The sequence below is a fragment of the Mus musculus genome, chromosome 3 (genome assembly GCF_000001635.26).
Source record: "Mus musculus strain C57BL/6J chromosome 3, GRCm38.p6 C57BL/6J".
Lineage (NCBI taxonomy): Eukaryota > Metazoa > Chordata > Mammalia > Rodentia > Muridae > Mus > Mus musculus.
The window spans coordinates 49,634,199-49,651,400 of record NC_000069.6 but is presented as its reverse complement, the minus strand read 5'-3'; the positions used below and the strand labels follow the sequence as shown (position 1 = coordinate 49,651,400).

The window sequence follows — 17,202 nt, the reverse complement described above, 5'->3', positions numbered from 1 at the left end:
GTTTGCAAATTTGTTTTGGAAATACTGGATATTACCGACGTATGAATTGCCAATTTAGCCAGTCACCTATAATTGTAAAGTATGAGTAAAACAAAATGCTATTTTGTAAGGGAAAAAAAATTATCACCCATTCTGCCTGAAAAGTGATTTGCCTGGTCACCTTGTCAGTCATCTGCTATACAATGTCTTTAAAAAATTAATTCATTTAATGCATAATTGTCTGTTAAATATGCAGGTTTCAAATAGCAAATGATCGCAAACGGATATAATTTCTATATTGGTGAACTTAAAATTTATGTGTTAATGTCTTACTGATGTGCTTATATGAAAATCACATATTTATTCACAAGAAACACTTCATTACCGGTTCCCATATGCAGCCTCTCTCTACGCAAGTTTTCTCAGTAGCTGTGCCTACATCTGGATAACAAGTGAATTTCTCATTGTCTGAGAAACTTTGCGTCGTCCATCTAACTATAAAGGTTTTGCCGCGGTTGAAGGTGAGATCTGTAATTGAGAGAATCTGTAAAAATAAATAAATAAATAAATAAAGATTAATTGTTTAAAAAAAAACACATTGAATCCTCAAAAAAATCACAAATTCTACAAAACTATGAGATGCCTTGTATATTGGTGTTTACTGTTTACACAGGATTGCTTCAGTTGTTATAGTGGACTCCAACAACAAAACCATACAGTTTGTAATTTTGTATAGCTATTTTTAATTGCTTAAATGTTTCAGGGAATTATCTTATTTTCTATATAGTTTAGAATACCATATCTAGAATTGTCATTGGTTTTCGAGAATAGTGTGTTTGCTCTCTATGAATAGTGTACAGTGCCATCATCAACAGCTTCCAGTTTACTATAAGCACATGCCAGACTCCTCAGAGCAGTGCACTGCCATCCTATACTTAAGAAAACAGATTTTTCACTTAAGTAACCTGATACCATACATTATTTGCTGAATTCATAATTTCTGACAGGGTATTTTTATCAATACTTCCATACTTGGATATGACAATGATGATTATCTTTTATATTAACATATTAACTACTTTACATGAAATCTCCAATTTAATATGTGTTCTCCCCAAAATTCCACAGTTCTGCTTTAATGTTACATGGGATGTTATTTTTCAAAGGATTATAACAAAATAAGCCTGAGTTGTATTTTCTTTTTATAAAAATTAAGTATTTTCTTTCCTCAGTTAACCTTGCCTTTATTATAGAAAGTACTAAGAAGTACTTTTAGTTCAAATGAAAAGTATGAAAGAAATTATGGCTGTATTTAATTCAAAGAATACCTTGTAAACTTGCTATCAGGATACAAAATTACTATGTATTTCTAGCAGACTATTCATAAAGCATCTCATAATAACTTGTTGCTCTGAATGGTCATGTCACTGCTCCATTTTCTTCCTTTCCCTTCCATGCTTACAAAGCTTAAAACTGAATGTAATTTTGAGGATTCCTGGTTGCTAGTCTATAAATAATGGGTCAGAAAGAGTTTCTGTCAGAAGATCATAGAATATCATAGAGAAATGAATGGATTATTTATATACACACTACAAAGCTCTGAGTCTGAATCATCAAAGAAATTTTAATTTAAGCTGAAATACCTTGGCAGGAGGTATCGAATGCTTTTTGTTCACGAGAAAAGGGTTAATCATAAGTTAAATTTCAAAACTTAGAATTAAATTAAATTAATTAAAGCTTAAGTCTATTTCCCTTAGAATACTGCATGGTATTATTTAGTCATGATATTCCATTATTATGGCTAATTATTAAAAGTAACATTTACATATTTATTTTTAGATATATTTAAGAAACTGCACTATAGATGATAATTCCACTTTATCTTTATGGGATTACCTAGAAATTACTTGAGAAGTATAGCAGTAAGTCAATTGTTTTGTGAAGTCGTTTATTGATTTCAATAATCTAAGATGTCTGGAATGGAGACTCTTGATATTCTGTTTTATAGTTTTTAATATTTAATTTTAATTTTAATTATGTGTATATAGAATGGTATTTGACTGTGACTACAGGGGTGCTCAGAAGTCTGAGGTAACAGATACCCTTGGAATTTCAATTGCAGGGAGTTATGGACCTCTTGGGTACAGGAACCAAAAGCGTTATGCAATTTTAACCACTGCTTCATCTCTCCAGTTCCTGTTTCTCAGTTTTGTATCTATAATTTAGCACTGTACTCAAGCAAAAAGACACAATTGATAAGTATTTAAACACAGGAGTAAGAAAATAACACTTCATTAGTTTTTATTTCAATAATGAAATATCTTCATACATTATTTACTCTGAATCTCAATTATGTGATAGAGGAAGCAGCAGGACCAACACACACCTAAACTGTGACTTTAAAAGGGAGCTGTGACTCAAAACTTCCCCTGCTCTTGGCAGCATCAGGCTTCCCTCAAGAGACGGAGAAGTCCTTTCTGAGATGTATAATTAACAAGAGTTTAGAGAAAAGCTCTAATTTTCCAAGGAAATAAATTTCCCAAATTACAGTTGTCCAGTTTTAGCTAAATTTACAAGCTCTATAGGAACATCCCTCACTTTGCTGAGTTTTGTACAAACATTTGGACTTAATTTCAAACTGTCATTTTTGCACCCCTTCCCTCCCCCTGAGTTGAAGGCAGTAGAGAAAGAAAAAGGGAAATGAAAAAAGAAAGAAAACCTAAGAAGTAGTTTATTCTGTTTTGGGATTTATAACTAACAATTTCTTCATTGGCCAAATGCCCAGTTCTTGCTCAAAGTGGGAGTCAGGGAGACTCATAAGTACTGGCTTACTGTTAACTGTTACAGCATCAAAAATTCAGAAGCTTAAATAATACAAGACTATTAAAGTTGGGTTAAGAAAGGCAAAATAAAATAGAAGAGTTAGAAGATCATAAGGAAAGGTATATTGTCTTGAACCATTTTTGTTGTTGCTGTTCTTCAAAGAATCGAGATGACCATGCTGGAACAAAGCAGCACTACAGACTGAAGAAGACACACGGTCACAAATGGCAGCAGACTGCCCAGTGAGAGGAGCCTTTGAGAAGTTCTGAATCTTTTTACATGAATAGCATGTGGAGATGTTCCTAAGAGCGTGGGTGGGCATGTATGCACATATGTGCATCTAAGTGGGAAGGCTAGAGGTCAAGCACATGGGCCTTTGAGATGCGTCCTCTGCTTATCCTGGTGCTCCTCAATTAGAGTGGCTGGCCAGCTAGTCCTGGCGATCTGCCTGGCTCCACCTCCAGTGGTCTAGGATTCCAAGTTGTTTCTCCTCACCAGGCTTCTTTTATGTAGATTCTGAGGATCTGAACTCAGGCCCTCTGGGTTGCAAGGTATTATTGTTATGACTGTGCTCTCTTCCTCAGTCACTTACTTTGTTAAAATACAATTTAAAGATTCACCTGTAAATAAATTTAGAGATCTCTAATAAACCGTAGGTCATCCCAAAATCTGAATACCACTTTCCAACATCTTGATAATGTGTTCTTTCTTCTGAAATGAGTATAAAACCTAAATAATCTCTTTGACTAACACTGTCTAAATTTAAATTTTCAAAACAGTATTGTCCTCTAAAAGGACATTTTATAGAATCTATTTGTTCCATTCCACAAAGAATTTGGAAAAACTTATTGTATTTTCTTGCAAATATGTGAATTGTGCAGAAAAAGAAAATCAATGTTAGAACTATTAAAAACACAGACTATTTGTAGGCTAAAAATGGTACAGCCTAACTCCATCACTTACATTATTCATAAGTCTTGGTTCCAAAGGAGTTCCATTTTTCCTTAAATAAAATCCAAATTTAAAGTCTAGAAGTCCTTGATGAGTCAATAAAATATATCAAAAAGCTACTTCTAAAAGGCTTCTAAATTGCCCCCAAAATTGGCCTTCCCCTGGATTGAGCATATAAACTCCCTTTGAAAATCCTGTAATAGGAAATTATTACCTAGTTAAAAGCTGAAAAAAATCATGTGTGTGTGTGTGTGTGTGTGTGTGTGTGTGTGTGTGTGTGTGTGCATGAGGGAAACTTAAAAATTAATATTACAAAGCAATGAGTTTCATGATGTATTTTTATAATATATTTTGGTTGATACTATTGCCTTGCTTACCTCCAATAACCTCTTTCTTCCCCAAAGCAGTTGATTGCTTTCTTCTACACAATAACATCCCTTTAGCTTTCAAGTCCCATGTATACTATTTTACTGGCATTTTAAAACTATACTTCCTAATATTGAGTCAAGGCAAATGAGAGAGGATGGTGGTTTTTTTTTTAAATTCTAAATTCATGAGACAAAATGTATATAAGAAATAGTTATAACCTACAAATTTCTAAATATGTACCTTGAAATTTTTATAGTTTTTTTTATATCAAAGTCAATGAATACATGGCTAGTTCTTGAATGTGTCTAGTGATTAAAAGAAGCAGATCCATAGTATAAACAGAAGTCTTACCCAGGCCCTGGGACAGAGTCTCTCTTATGATGTTGATCCACCTATGTAAATTTTATTCTGCTCTTTATAAGTACAAATCCAATGGTTCTCAACCTTCCTAATGTTGTGACCCTTTAGTATAGATCTTCGTGTTCTAATAACCACAACCATATAATTATTTTTGCTGATACCTCATAAACAACTGTACTAACCTCTGATAAGAATCAACTATCAATATTTTATGTAATATATTTGATCAAGACAAGTAAAGATATGGGTTCCATCAAAACATAGACAATGTGTCATTGCATCATGAGAAAAATTAAAATCTAAAAATCATCTTCTGAAAACAAACTAACATATATTCTTATTCCTCAAAAAAACCATTTCAATTGGAAGTTGAATTTCTATTGTATGAAATAGTCCAGGCATGATTTTTTCAAATGTTGCAACCTATTAATGAATCTTTTTTTTCTTATTTCCTTTTCAATTATCAAAACTTCAATAGTTATTTCCTTCCAATGTATTTTCTAGAGTTCCAAATGACAGTGTGTTCTCAAATACTCAATACGATAAACAAAATCAGAGAAATAACGGTAGCCCGTGGTTAAGTTGATCTCAAATATTCATATTTTAGATGACTGAAGATGATGTATTATGCTTATAATCCATCCATAATATATAAGTATTCCTTGTAACCAGAAACACATGTATTTATAGGCCTCTTAGACTAATTTTTTGAAGTTTCTCTACTTTTCTTTTACTTTGTGTTAGGAAACCAGAAATCAAAGACTAGGCTCTTGAGACTGCTGTTTGCCCAATTGTTTATCATGTTACCTATTAACAAATATTGATTCCAAATCTACTCTGTACAAGATCTCATAGCAGAAGGCAAGGAAGGTTTTATAACACTGAGAACTGCTGTCGCTTCCCATTCCGACCAGCAGAAGAGCAACAACACTACGTTCTTCTCAAAGAAGTTTATTCGGGAACCTTTCAACATCATGCATGAATCTCTCTCCAGAAATCAATCTCTCCAGGAAAAAACAATAACAACCTGCCCCCAATCGCAATCCCTTATATATTCTCTCAACCACGCTCCATCAGCCCAGTCCACATAACAGCAGTCCATTGGCCAGAATCATCACTTGTCATATGGTCCGATCTTGCATCATGGTACACCTGCGCAGCTATCACGAAGGATGCGGCTTATTTTCAGGTGTATGAGGAAGTCAGGTGCAAGTCATAAGACTTGGCTGCAGTCCCAGGCGCCATCTTGGGACTGCTGCCACACCCGCTCCTCACAAACTGCAACATCATTGCTGCAGCAGAACACAAGAACAAATTCTCCGAGTTTCTTTTCTGGCAATGTAGGCATCTGATGTGGTATAAAACTTTATGTTTTACATAGGATCAGTACTTAACTAAAAGGCATCAAAAGTATTATAAATGGAAAAGCTGTCAAAATATTTAGCATTAACCATTGTATTACCATTTCCTAAAGATGAATACAAATTATACACTGGTTAACCATAAATTTTGTCTTAAATTCATGCACATCTTTATCAATCTGAATAAACCAAGCTAAGGCATTTAAAAATGAACAAGCATAAATAATTCAGGCTTGGGACTTAATAAAATGAGTTTGTTACTAAAAACCAATCACCACTACAAAAGAATATTTTCAGAATTTTTTGTGACATTGAGATTTATTTGGCATAATCACGTTTCTCCACCCAGATTGCGACATCTGTGGCGTAACCACTATACTTAATCCTCAGAAACGCTGCAGAATTGGGAACAGAAAGACTGTAAGGGCCAGAGGACAAAGAAGCCTACTGCTAGACAGCATCTTCCAAACAGGATAGGGTTCATATACCCACAAAATATCAACAATATGGTTGCCTAGGCAGCATCAAAATTTATTTTAGTTATAGATAAGAAAGTACTTACTCTTGAGACAAAGAACTGAGTGATGTTGTTGATCCCCAGGTGGAAGAGAGGGTTGTCATGGTCTATTAGCACAGGTAGACTAGACTCCGATGACTTATAATTGGAAAACATTTTTGTTGTCCTGGGATGAGATCCAACCATACTGGTGAGTATTACAATAGTGAATATTACCTGATGGCAAGACTTCTCTTCTCCCTTCGAGGGATATCTGTGATATCTGAATATGCTTTTGTTTTTCACCGGGAGTATTAATATGTATCATGTGTCCAAGAAACATTTGTTGAACAAGTAAGAAGTATGTCATTTAATATATGGAATGGACTAACATCTTGCTTGCCTTCAATTTCATCATCAAACCTTGATTTTTTTCTTCGTATTATTTTTTTTTTCTAATACCATGGCTAAGTTGATTATCTCTGGTCTCTTGTACAAAATTAAAAACTTTGAAATTCAGGCCCATGTAGTACTTGAGTCCTTCCATTTGGTGAAACTGTGAGGGGCTAGCCTGGCCTAGCTGGATTGCCAGATCCAGCCAGAGGCTGTGGGCTGAGATCTGGGAAAGGAGCCACACAAGCGTGCCAGTAAGAGTCCCCAGCTGGAAGCACTCACAATCCTTCATCCCTGTGTTGCATGCAGTTCACATTGAGAAGGCTCAGGCTCAGACTGCAGGGCAGTGGCACAGCTGTGAGGTTCTGGGTTACCCAGGAATTTCTTAGCAAAGGTGCTTCTAGACCTTTCTTCATCTTAGCGTTGTGCTCTGGGTCCCACTTGCCAATCAGCTTAGGAAAGAATTCTTCCAAGAGCCGCCCAGGCCTTTCGTGTTTGCTCTGTCTAGGCAGAGGAGGCAGTGATGCAACCTGGGTTTCTCAGAGGAAAAATGTGAGTCGGGAGGCCACTGTCTTGCAGCTATTGGAGGAGAAGAGCTGTTCTACCTCAGGGAAGTAGGTGGTACTGTCCAGCACAGCCTGAACCACTTGAGTACACAGTGGCACACGTGATGCTGCCGGAGTGGGAGGAAGGGCACCACAGCATCCAGCAGGTGCTCCTCCATGATGCCAGACCGCCAGAAGCCATGCTGAGGGTTATCCATCACAGCTCGGGAGATTACTGGCTCCACCTCCTGTAGGCTGATATCTTCCCTGTCCCCGAGGCTGCGCCAGGCCTCCAGGGCCACCTGGTTGATTTGCTCACCGCCAGAACTGCTGATAAATATGAAGATGGTTTGGCGATAGTTGGTCCCATACACAACCCAAGAAGGGCCCAGGAAGAGCAGCGCAGCAAAGCCACTTCCCAGGCCGCCCGAACAGCCGGAGGATCGAGCCCCAGGGCTGGCAGCTGTGCCTCACCACCACCATCTGGTTGAGGCCCAGTTTCGGTCAGAGGCTGCCCACCGCCCTTCATATTATTTTTAACATTTCTTTCTTTTCTCAGACTCTGAAAATATTTGCATTAGTTCCCTGATTTTTCTACTCATATCTGTGTTTTCAACCTTTACAACGATTTGATTTTCCTGTTGCCATGTTATTCCTTTTCGTTTTCTATATTTTTATACATTATTTTATTTATTTACATTACGAATGGCATCCCCCTTCCCTGTTTCCCCTCTTCAAACCCCCTATCCCATCCTCCCTCCACCCTGCTTCCAGGAGGGAGCTCCCCCACCAACCCACCCACCCACTTTTCTAACTTTCTGAAGATGCTCTAATAATTTTCTTACAACTAGGATTTTACTATTACCCGAAATGAAACTTGAATACTATCAGAACACTAAAATCCAGTTTAATGCTTTATCATACTTTTAATAATTAGAATTTTACAGTTTGTTTTAACTATGATGTTTTACAAAGCAGTTGCTTTAAGTAGTAGTTGAGAAGGTCACCACCAATACACATTTTCTAGTAACTAACTCTGTTTGGATCTTTGAATACACTTCTCATACTCTATCAGGGGCATCAGGTACCCGATCCTATCCTTTCTGGGTCTATTACTTTAGGGATTAGGGGAAGGATATTGTTTCATATTTGCTGGTTGTCAAGATAAATTTTTCTTCAATGGCTTGACAAAAAAAATAAATAAATAAAAAGAGGAGGAAACTACATTTTTAAGACCCTGAACCCATTATTCACATTCACCACAAAACTCTGTTACAGAAAATATCTGGAGGATAAAAACAAATTGCTGGTCACACCAGTGAGTGGAAACTGTTGCTCTGGAAAGAAAAGAGTGGAAAAATGAGATGTTTGAGTCACACATTTTGGCTTCCCTCTGACTCTTAGAAGCTAGACAGCCTATTTTCACTTGCATCTGTGTTACTGTCTTTTCTCCATCATGGCCTTGGAATGAACTACTCCAGCAAGGCAGCTTGAAACAAAAACATACATATACATTGGCAGGAGTCTTCAGGCTCTTTTTAGAATCCTGGCTTTTAAGTCAGCTTGGCTCCTGGCCAAAGTTAAAAGAAAAAAGATCAACAGTTAAACAGCTGGTACCAATTATCCTGACTGCAGTGGGTGTACACGCTCAAGTGTCAGAGGAGCAAGCGGAGCCTATGACATAATGGGCTAGTTATTTCAGAACTGGACTGTGGTACTTAGCTCCGCTTGCCAGTTGGCATCTCTTTAAGAAATCTTCAGAGTTATTGCACCCAAACTCTTGTAATCAACAATCACTACTATATTAGTGTGTTTGTGATCCACAGAAATCATCATGAAACTGTGCATTAACTCCACTTGAATTTGTTAGTGGTAAAAAAAATGCCTTAGAAAAAATTAGATAGATAAGTGGTTTCTATAAATACTTGTTTGATAAGCAGTTTGCTTGGACACTAGCACAGAGCTATGTGGCTTGAAATTTGAAATGCACTGTGTTAATTAACAAAACAAAAAACGTATTATTTGAAATGTTTCAACCTGGCAATTTACTTACAATGTATTTTCTCTCAAGTTCATTTATAGAAACAATGAGAAAACTAGAGAGATGCTCAATCCACTTAAAATATACTAAATTTTTGTAATGTATTTTTATATTTAAACTTGATTTTATAATCTATCCTTTTTTAGGAGCTACGTGAAGTTACTTTTCTGTAGAACCAGAAGGAAACTCTTGGCCCTATTGACCAGAAAGAATTTGGAAGAGACAAAAACTCTAGTTGATAAGTTTTCTCCGTGGGAACTACATGTCTAAATTTGGCAAGGTTTACTGGTTTTAATATGTTCCACTCTGAAATAGAAACTCTCTTAAGTTTACTTTAGGAAAAAAATAAATAAATCCATTGCTCTCAATCAGGATGAGCATCTCACAAATCACAAAGAGGATTTTGTAACTAGGCAACCAGGGTCAGGGAGACAGTAAGCAGGGCCTGCTGAACACACAGCAGGCAGAGAGTGAGTCTGAGCTGGGAGGCACAAATTGAACATAGGATTTTGAAGCACTCCTTTTAAAAACACATCATTCCGTAATACCTTGCAGGTGTGTACCATGAAAAGCAGCTGCTCTAAACTCATGCTTTGAAGAAAAAATATTTTATTCAGAATATTCTCCAGAATAAATGTATCCTGATTAGCCAAAGAAAACTGGAAAACAAAACCTTCGGGTCTTTTTGTTACTCATGCCATCTCAGTTGAGTGTTAAGTGGACATTTGCCTCTGCTAGACAAAGATATAATCTATGCTTGCAAAGAAAAGGGGCAATTGACTAACTCCTATACCAAAGCCAATTAAAATAGTTGAAAGATTTTCATATGATCTTTTCACGTAACTGAGATCAATATTTCTTTTTTTTTTTCCATTTTTTATTAGGTATTTAACTCATTTACATTTCCAATGCAATACCAAAAGTCCCCCATATCCACCCACCCCCACTCCCCTGCCCACCCACTCCCCCTTTTTGGCCCTGGTGTTCCCCTGTACTGGGGCATATAAAGTTTGCAAGTCCAATGGGCCTCTCTTTCCAGTGATGGCCGACTAGGCCATCTTTTGATATATATGCAGCTAGAGTCAAGAGCTCCGGGGTACTGGTTAGTTCATAATGTTGTTCCACCTATAGGGTTGCAGATCCCTTTAGCTCCTTGGCTACTTTCTCTAGCTCCTCCATTGGGAGCCCTATGATCCATCCATTAGCTGACTGTGAGCATCCACTTCTGTGTTTGCTAGGCCCCGGCATAGTCTCACAAGAGACAGCTACATCTGAGTCCTTTCGATAAAATCTTGCTAGTGTATGCAATGGTGTCAGCGTTTGGATGCTGATTATGGGGTAGATCCCTGGATATGGCAGTCTCTACATGGTCCATCCTTTCATCTCAGCTCCAAACTTTGTCTCTGTGACTCCTTCCATGGGTGTTTTGTTCCCAAATCTAAGAAGGGGCATAGTGTCCACACTTCAGTCTTCATTCATCTTGAGTTTCATGTGTTTAGCAAATTATATCTTATATCTTGGGTATCCTAGGTTTGGGGCTAATATCCACTTATCAGTGAATACATATTGTGTGAGTTTCTTTGTGAATGTGTTACCTCACTCAGTATGATGCCCTCCAGGTCCATCCATTTGGCTAGGAATTTCATAAATTCATTCTTTTTAATAGCTGAGTAGTACTCCATTGTGTAGATGTACCACATTTTCTGTATCCATTCCTCTGTTGAGGGGCATCTAGGTTCTTTCCAGCTTCTAGCTATTATAAATAAGGCTGCTATGAACATAGTGGAGCATGTGTCCTTCTTACCTGTTGGGGCATCTTCTGGATATATGCCCAGGAGCGGTATTGCTGGATCCTCCGGTAGTACTATGTCCAGTTTTCTGAGGAACCGCCAGACGGATTTCCAGAGTGGTTGTACAAGCCTGCAATCCCACCAACAATGGAGGAGTGTTCCTCTTTCTCCACATCCACGCCAGCATCTGCTGTCACCTGAATTTTTGATCTTAGCCATTCTGACTGGTGTGAGGTGGAATCTCAGGGTTGTTTTGATTTGCATTTCCCTGATGATTAAGGATGTTGAGCATTTTTTCAAGTGCTTCTCTGCCATTCGGTATTCCTCAGGTGAGAATTCTTTGTTCAGTTCTGAGCCCCATTTTTTAATGGGGTTATTTGATATTCTGAAGTCCACCTTCTTGAGTTCTTTATATATGTTGGATATTAGTCCCCTATCTGATTTAGGATAGGTAAAGATCCTTTCCCAATCTGTTGGTGGTCTTTTTGTCTTATTGACGGTGTCTTTTGCCTTGCAGAAACTTTGGAGTTTCAGAGATCAATATTTCTAAGTATTTACATGTTCACAGAGCACAGCACAGAGTTGTCACCTCTATATGAATTCTACAAATCTGCAGACATGACAAAAAAAATCAAATGCTGTTACTGATTTTGAGTTTGCCTTTAAGATCTAACATCTTTAAGCTCAAAAAGGGACATTGGCTTATAGCCCTAAAAGATGATTTCAGAGAACCTTGGTGATTATTCTGCTCATTTGCGTTACCAGGTGGATGTCTCAGAAACAAAAGAGTTCTGTGAACAGCTCTAAAATGTATATGTCACTTTAACTACAAGGGGACAGCATGGAGAGGGTGAGAGGCTATGGAGCTCTAAATGTGATATCTTCACCAAACTTCTTCACTCAAGGCTCAAGGCACTGTGGGGTCAAGAGGAGGCAAAAGATTGTTAAGAACCAGAGGTGATGGATGATCTTAGGGGAACAATATCTTCCAGAGTGCAGCATGCACAGGGATTGTACATGCTCAAGTCAAAGAAGGCCCCTGCACTGAGATGAGGAAGTAGACGTGAGCCTCCATCCTTAACAAAGAGGCACTTTTCAATTCATACCTGCTTAAAGGGAAAATTTAGGTTTCTGCAATGAAGCATCACTGGGTATGTTAAGCAGTATCCAGAGTGGGCTTCATGCCCAGGATTAGTTGCCCAACAAATGCATGGACTCCCTGCTGTGTTTGGTTTTGTTTACATGGGAGTAAGTGTGCTTTTTCTTTTATTTTGCCATATATTATCTTACTGGTCTTTTGCTTGTTTGTTTTGATTCTGTTTTTGACGTGTTGTTTGCTTCTCATTTTTGTTTTTGTTTTAGTGTGTGTGTGTGTGTGTGTGTGTGTGTATTCATTTTTGGTTGTTTTTTTTTTAAATGAAACACACAGAGAGATGGAGAAAGAAAGGGAGACAGACACAAACACACAGTGATGGCGGGGGCAGATGAACATTGAGAGAACATAAGTTGGGTGGGTAGGGAGGATCTGGTAGGAGGTAGGAGAAACAGTTTCAAAATATATAGTATAAAGATTGTTTCTAAAAATGAGAAGATTGGGAAATACAAAGTAGTGGTTGTGAATAGTAATATCTGTTGGTAGGTTAAAAATATATTTTATAAAAAAATAAAAACTTGTATTTCATTTTTAATCCATTGTTTTATCATTCTGTGTAAATGTGTTTTTGCACATGTATATGTACCAGTTTTTGTGTGTTTGCATTTGTGTGTGTTTGTGTGTATGTGTGTGTGTTTTCACTTGTGGATGCTCATGCCATGCCATGTGCTCGGAGTTTGATGACAACATGCAGATTTGATTCTTTCCTTCCTTTACAGGGTCCCAGGCATGCATGAACTCAAGTCCTCAAACTTTCATGGTGAACAGTTGAACTCTCTGAGCTATCTTACCAACTGCTGGCATTTTGCCACTGTGCTAATAATTTGGTGAAAAATTTTGATATGTTTGATCCACACCCCTGCCCTACACTAACTTTCCATCCATTTCCCCTTGACGTTGTAGTTCTGTCTGAGACCAGATCATGCTTGCTTGATGTGTGGAAAAAAATTGCAACCAACAATTTCAGATTTAGTTTGGTGGCATTGCATTTAAATGCTTTCCATTTAAGCCCATGGCAATGGAAGTCTTGATGCTGTTTTAGGGGTACACATCATGTTTAGCAAATATGTTGCTCATTAGTGAACAACGAAGAGCACAGGCAGGGTGCATAAGAAGATCATCTTCAAGATTGCTTCCTATTGTTTGAAAAAAAAAAACAGGAAAAGAAGAACACAAGCTTGGCTGTTGTTTATCTTTTCTAGCTTGTCTACTCCACTGCTATTTTTGACCGTTACACCCATAGCTAAAGCCCAGTGGGAACATAATTCAGTGGGAACATCTTATGTGTTTGAAGAGAAAGCTGTATCTCATAGAAAAGCTGTGTTTGCTGAACCCAAGGGCTCTTCTCTTAGCATAGACACCTGACCCAAAACTACAGGCGAGGAGCACATCTCCCTACGTGATACTGAGACAATATATTTGTATGCCTATAAGCCTGTAGGTGAAACTGCAGGATGCTTGGTTCAGCAGTATTCTCTGAACTTGCAACCTTTCCCTCTTAGCTGATCATCAGAAAAGAATATGATGTTATATGTGTACAGACTCTAGATAAATTTGAGAATCTTTGCTTCCGTGGAAGAATAGAAAGGAAAGAAGACTCAATAATCCCTCCTTTAGCCTGAAGATTTCAGAAGGGTCTGATGTTGCACACTGTGTTATTAAGCAGTTTTGTGTTAATGTATAGTGTAGGCAGGATGGGAAAACTATATACATGGATAAAAGTTAGATGCAGGTTTTCTGTAGATTTTGTGTTGTATGAACATCATTTAAAAAACTACATAGGCATATCTCAAAGTCTATAACAGTCATATTAATTCACTATAGTAGATAAATATAAATCATCTACTTAATGTTTTATCAGTTCCAGGTTCAATTGAAACAGAAGAGTAGAATTTCAAAATAAGCAATTGAAATCTTAGATTTATCAAGACTATTGCTATACCTAGTATTTAGCAGAATCACTATGTAAGCCCACGTATCCTCGAATAATAAAATCAAATATAAAATCTTTGGTTAGATATTTGTCCTCACCAAAAAAATATTATTAGGGAATATTTTTGCATGGCATTGATGCAACATAAATTTTAGGGCTTAATATATGTGTGAATATATATTTTGAAAACATGTCTCTAACATCTACTTGGTCTTTTAATCACACCATAATATAAATGTGTTTCAAGACAATTGAGCCATAAAGTTTTCATGAACCCCAACTTTCACAGGATGTGACATCTGTGAGCCAGATGGGAAAAGCCAAACTGTCCCTACGTTTCCTGTGTTGTTCCAGAGGAAAGGATGCTTAATAGTTTGACCTCAGCACAAGTATGGTTGATTGTCTGCAGGTTGCCGTTTCTCATGTTTAGCACTGAGACATATTGACTACTAATGAGCAGCTTCTACTATTATCTGAGTATGTCCTTGAAGCATTGCTATTACTCCTCTGCCAAAGCCTGTTGAAATGTTTATTCTCTCATGCAATCTAGTCATCAGGCTATCTGTATCCTTTGCAAGCCTTGTCTTCTTAGTGCTGCAAAATGGCCAAGAAGACGGGAGGATAAAGAAAACACTAGATATGTTTTGACGTTACATGCTGGAACTTTCATTTCATAGCTCAGTGTAAAACTTTAGAAATTACTTTTTGAAAATCTGAAGTCAGATATCTTATTAAAAATGGAGAAGTTCACATTTGTGTTATGTTAACCTTGGAAAACCACTTCTTGCATGTATAATGTGAATGAAACATTCAGTGTTTCATTTGCTCTTTTTCTTGTTTGAGGCATAAGGAATAAAAATGATCAACAGACAGAGGGGTAGAGCTACTCCACACTGCAAAAGAAATCCTGGAAGAAAAAACTTTACATTTGAAAGACAAATACATTAAGAAACACTTATTTTATAATTTTATAAAAAGCATTTTTCCAGGGTTTTTTGTTTTGTTTTGTTTTGTTTTGTTTTGTTTTGTTTTGTTTTGTTTTGTTTTTTGTTTTTTAAGGCAATCTTCTATGTGTAGCTCTGGCTATCCTGGATCTCACTCTTTAGAACAGGCTGGCCTCAAACTCAGAATTCTACCTGTCTCTGTTTTGTGAGTATTGGAATTAAAGGTTTCCGCTACTATGCCCAGCCTTATAAAGACATTGATAAAAGGAAGTCAAAGAGAAAGATGTACAAAATGGATGTGGAGTTTGGAACTGTTTAGATATTCCATGATTGTAAACCTGGGAGAATAATGTTGGTTATTTTAAATAAGCCTTTCTACCTAGACAGGAGTTAACCCATGCAACATCCATTATTTTAGTAATTTGTACACTTGATGAATTTAACACATTGCTTTTACTTGGCCTAAAACTAATGTAAAATTAATTCAATGAACAGATGAATGAATTAATTCCTTTTAGTCTAATTAATAAACACCTGCTGATATCATTTATGCTGATATCATTTATGATATCATTTATTAAAGTTAGGCTTCTCTCTACAAGTCCAATTAACTTTAGACTCACTAAGCTCTATCTTTATGTGCGCCACCACACAGCTATTAGTGTTCTTATTTTGCAGTTCAAAGTAAGAGTAAATTTTAAAGCAGAAATACGTAATACCTTGCATAATATATAAGTGGCTTATAGCTTTATTTTTTTGTTAACAAAAAGAATAATTATAAGAATTGTTTTTGCAATTGCTGGAAAATTGAGATGTAGTTGGCCAGCTTCTGTCAATTCTCTGATATTATATGGAATAAAATGCATATATATTGCATGACAAATTTAATAGACAAAAAATGGCAATGAATTGTTAATGGCATCATTAATCCATGTTTAAAAAGTTATTGTGTAATTAATAGTCTTTCTCTTGAAGAAGATATACTGAAACAGTATAATTAACTATTGTAAGTTTTAAAGAGGACAGGGGGGTATTTCTAAATCTAGGTCTCTCACATTAGTCTTATTTTCCATACAATCTAAATGAATGAAAAATTTCAGCTTTAAAGGTTTTAGCAATTATATACTATTAAGAGGAAAATATTAATGTCATCACTTAGAATTCAAGTTACTCTCAAAATTAATTAACTATATCAAATTAGTTAAAATAATCTTCAGTAGCTTATTATTAGCATTCTTAATTGACCATAAGCACATGATCTTAAATGACTCTTGAATTTACTTGTTTTTAAGTTTGTGCACAAGTGTGGTGCACATATCTACCTACCTCTCTTCTTTCTTTCTTTCTTTCTTTCTTTCTTTCTTTCTTTCTTTCTTTCTTTCTTTCTTTCTTTCTTTCTTTCTTTCTTTCTTCCTTCCTTCCTTCCTTTCTTTCTTTCTTTCTTTCTTTCTTTCTTTCTTTCTTTCTTTCTTTCTTTCTTTCTTTCTTTCTTTCTCTCTCTCTCTCTCTCTCTCTCTCTCTCTCTCTCTCTCTCTCTCTCTCTCTCTCTCTCCCTCCCTCCCTCCCTCCCTCCCTCCCTCCCTCTCTTTCTTTTTTTCTTTCTTTCTTTCTTTCTTTCTTTCTTTCTTTCTTTCTTTCTTTCTTTCTTTCTTTCCTTACTTCTTTATTTTTTCTATTTATTATCTACCATCTATCTACCTATCATTTATCTACCTACATATATAACATTTCTTTATTTATCTGTTTATGTATTGATTTATAGTCAATATATTTATTCATCCAAAAATTATATATGCTTTGCTATAATTAATAAATATTAATATAATTTATTATTCTCAAACAAACTTAATCAGGAATAAAATTAAATCAACTCATTTTACAGTACATATCAGTATTGGATATAAAGGAAATAGATTTTACAATCTACATCTATAAGACAGTATTAATTATAATTGATTTAGAATGCATAGAATTATGTACATAGGTATAAATGAAGAAGGCAGGACTGGAGAATACATCATAGCACTCTATGTTTGAATGACAGATACCAAGATTGCAAGATAT

The 17,202-nt window shown here is 36.3% G+C and overlaps 1 pseudogene; it reads right to left on the bottom strand.

The window, feature by feature from the left end:
• Positions 1-7,271: 7,271 nt before the first annotated feature.
• On the bottom strand, positions 7,272-7,925 carry Gm29741 (annotated as a pseudogene).
• Positions 7,926-17,202: the final 9,277 nt, after the last annotated feature.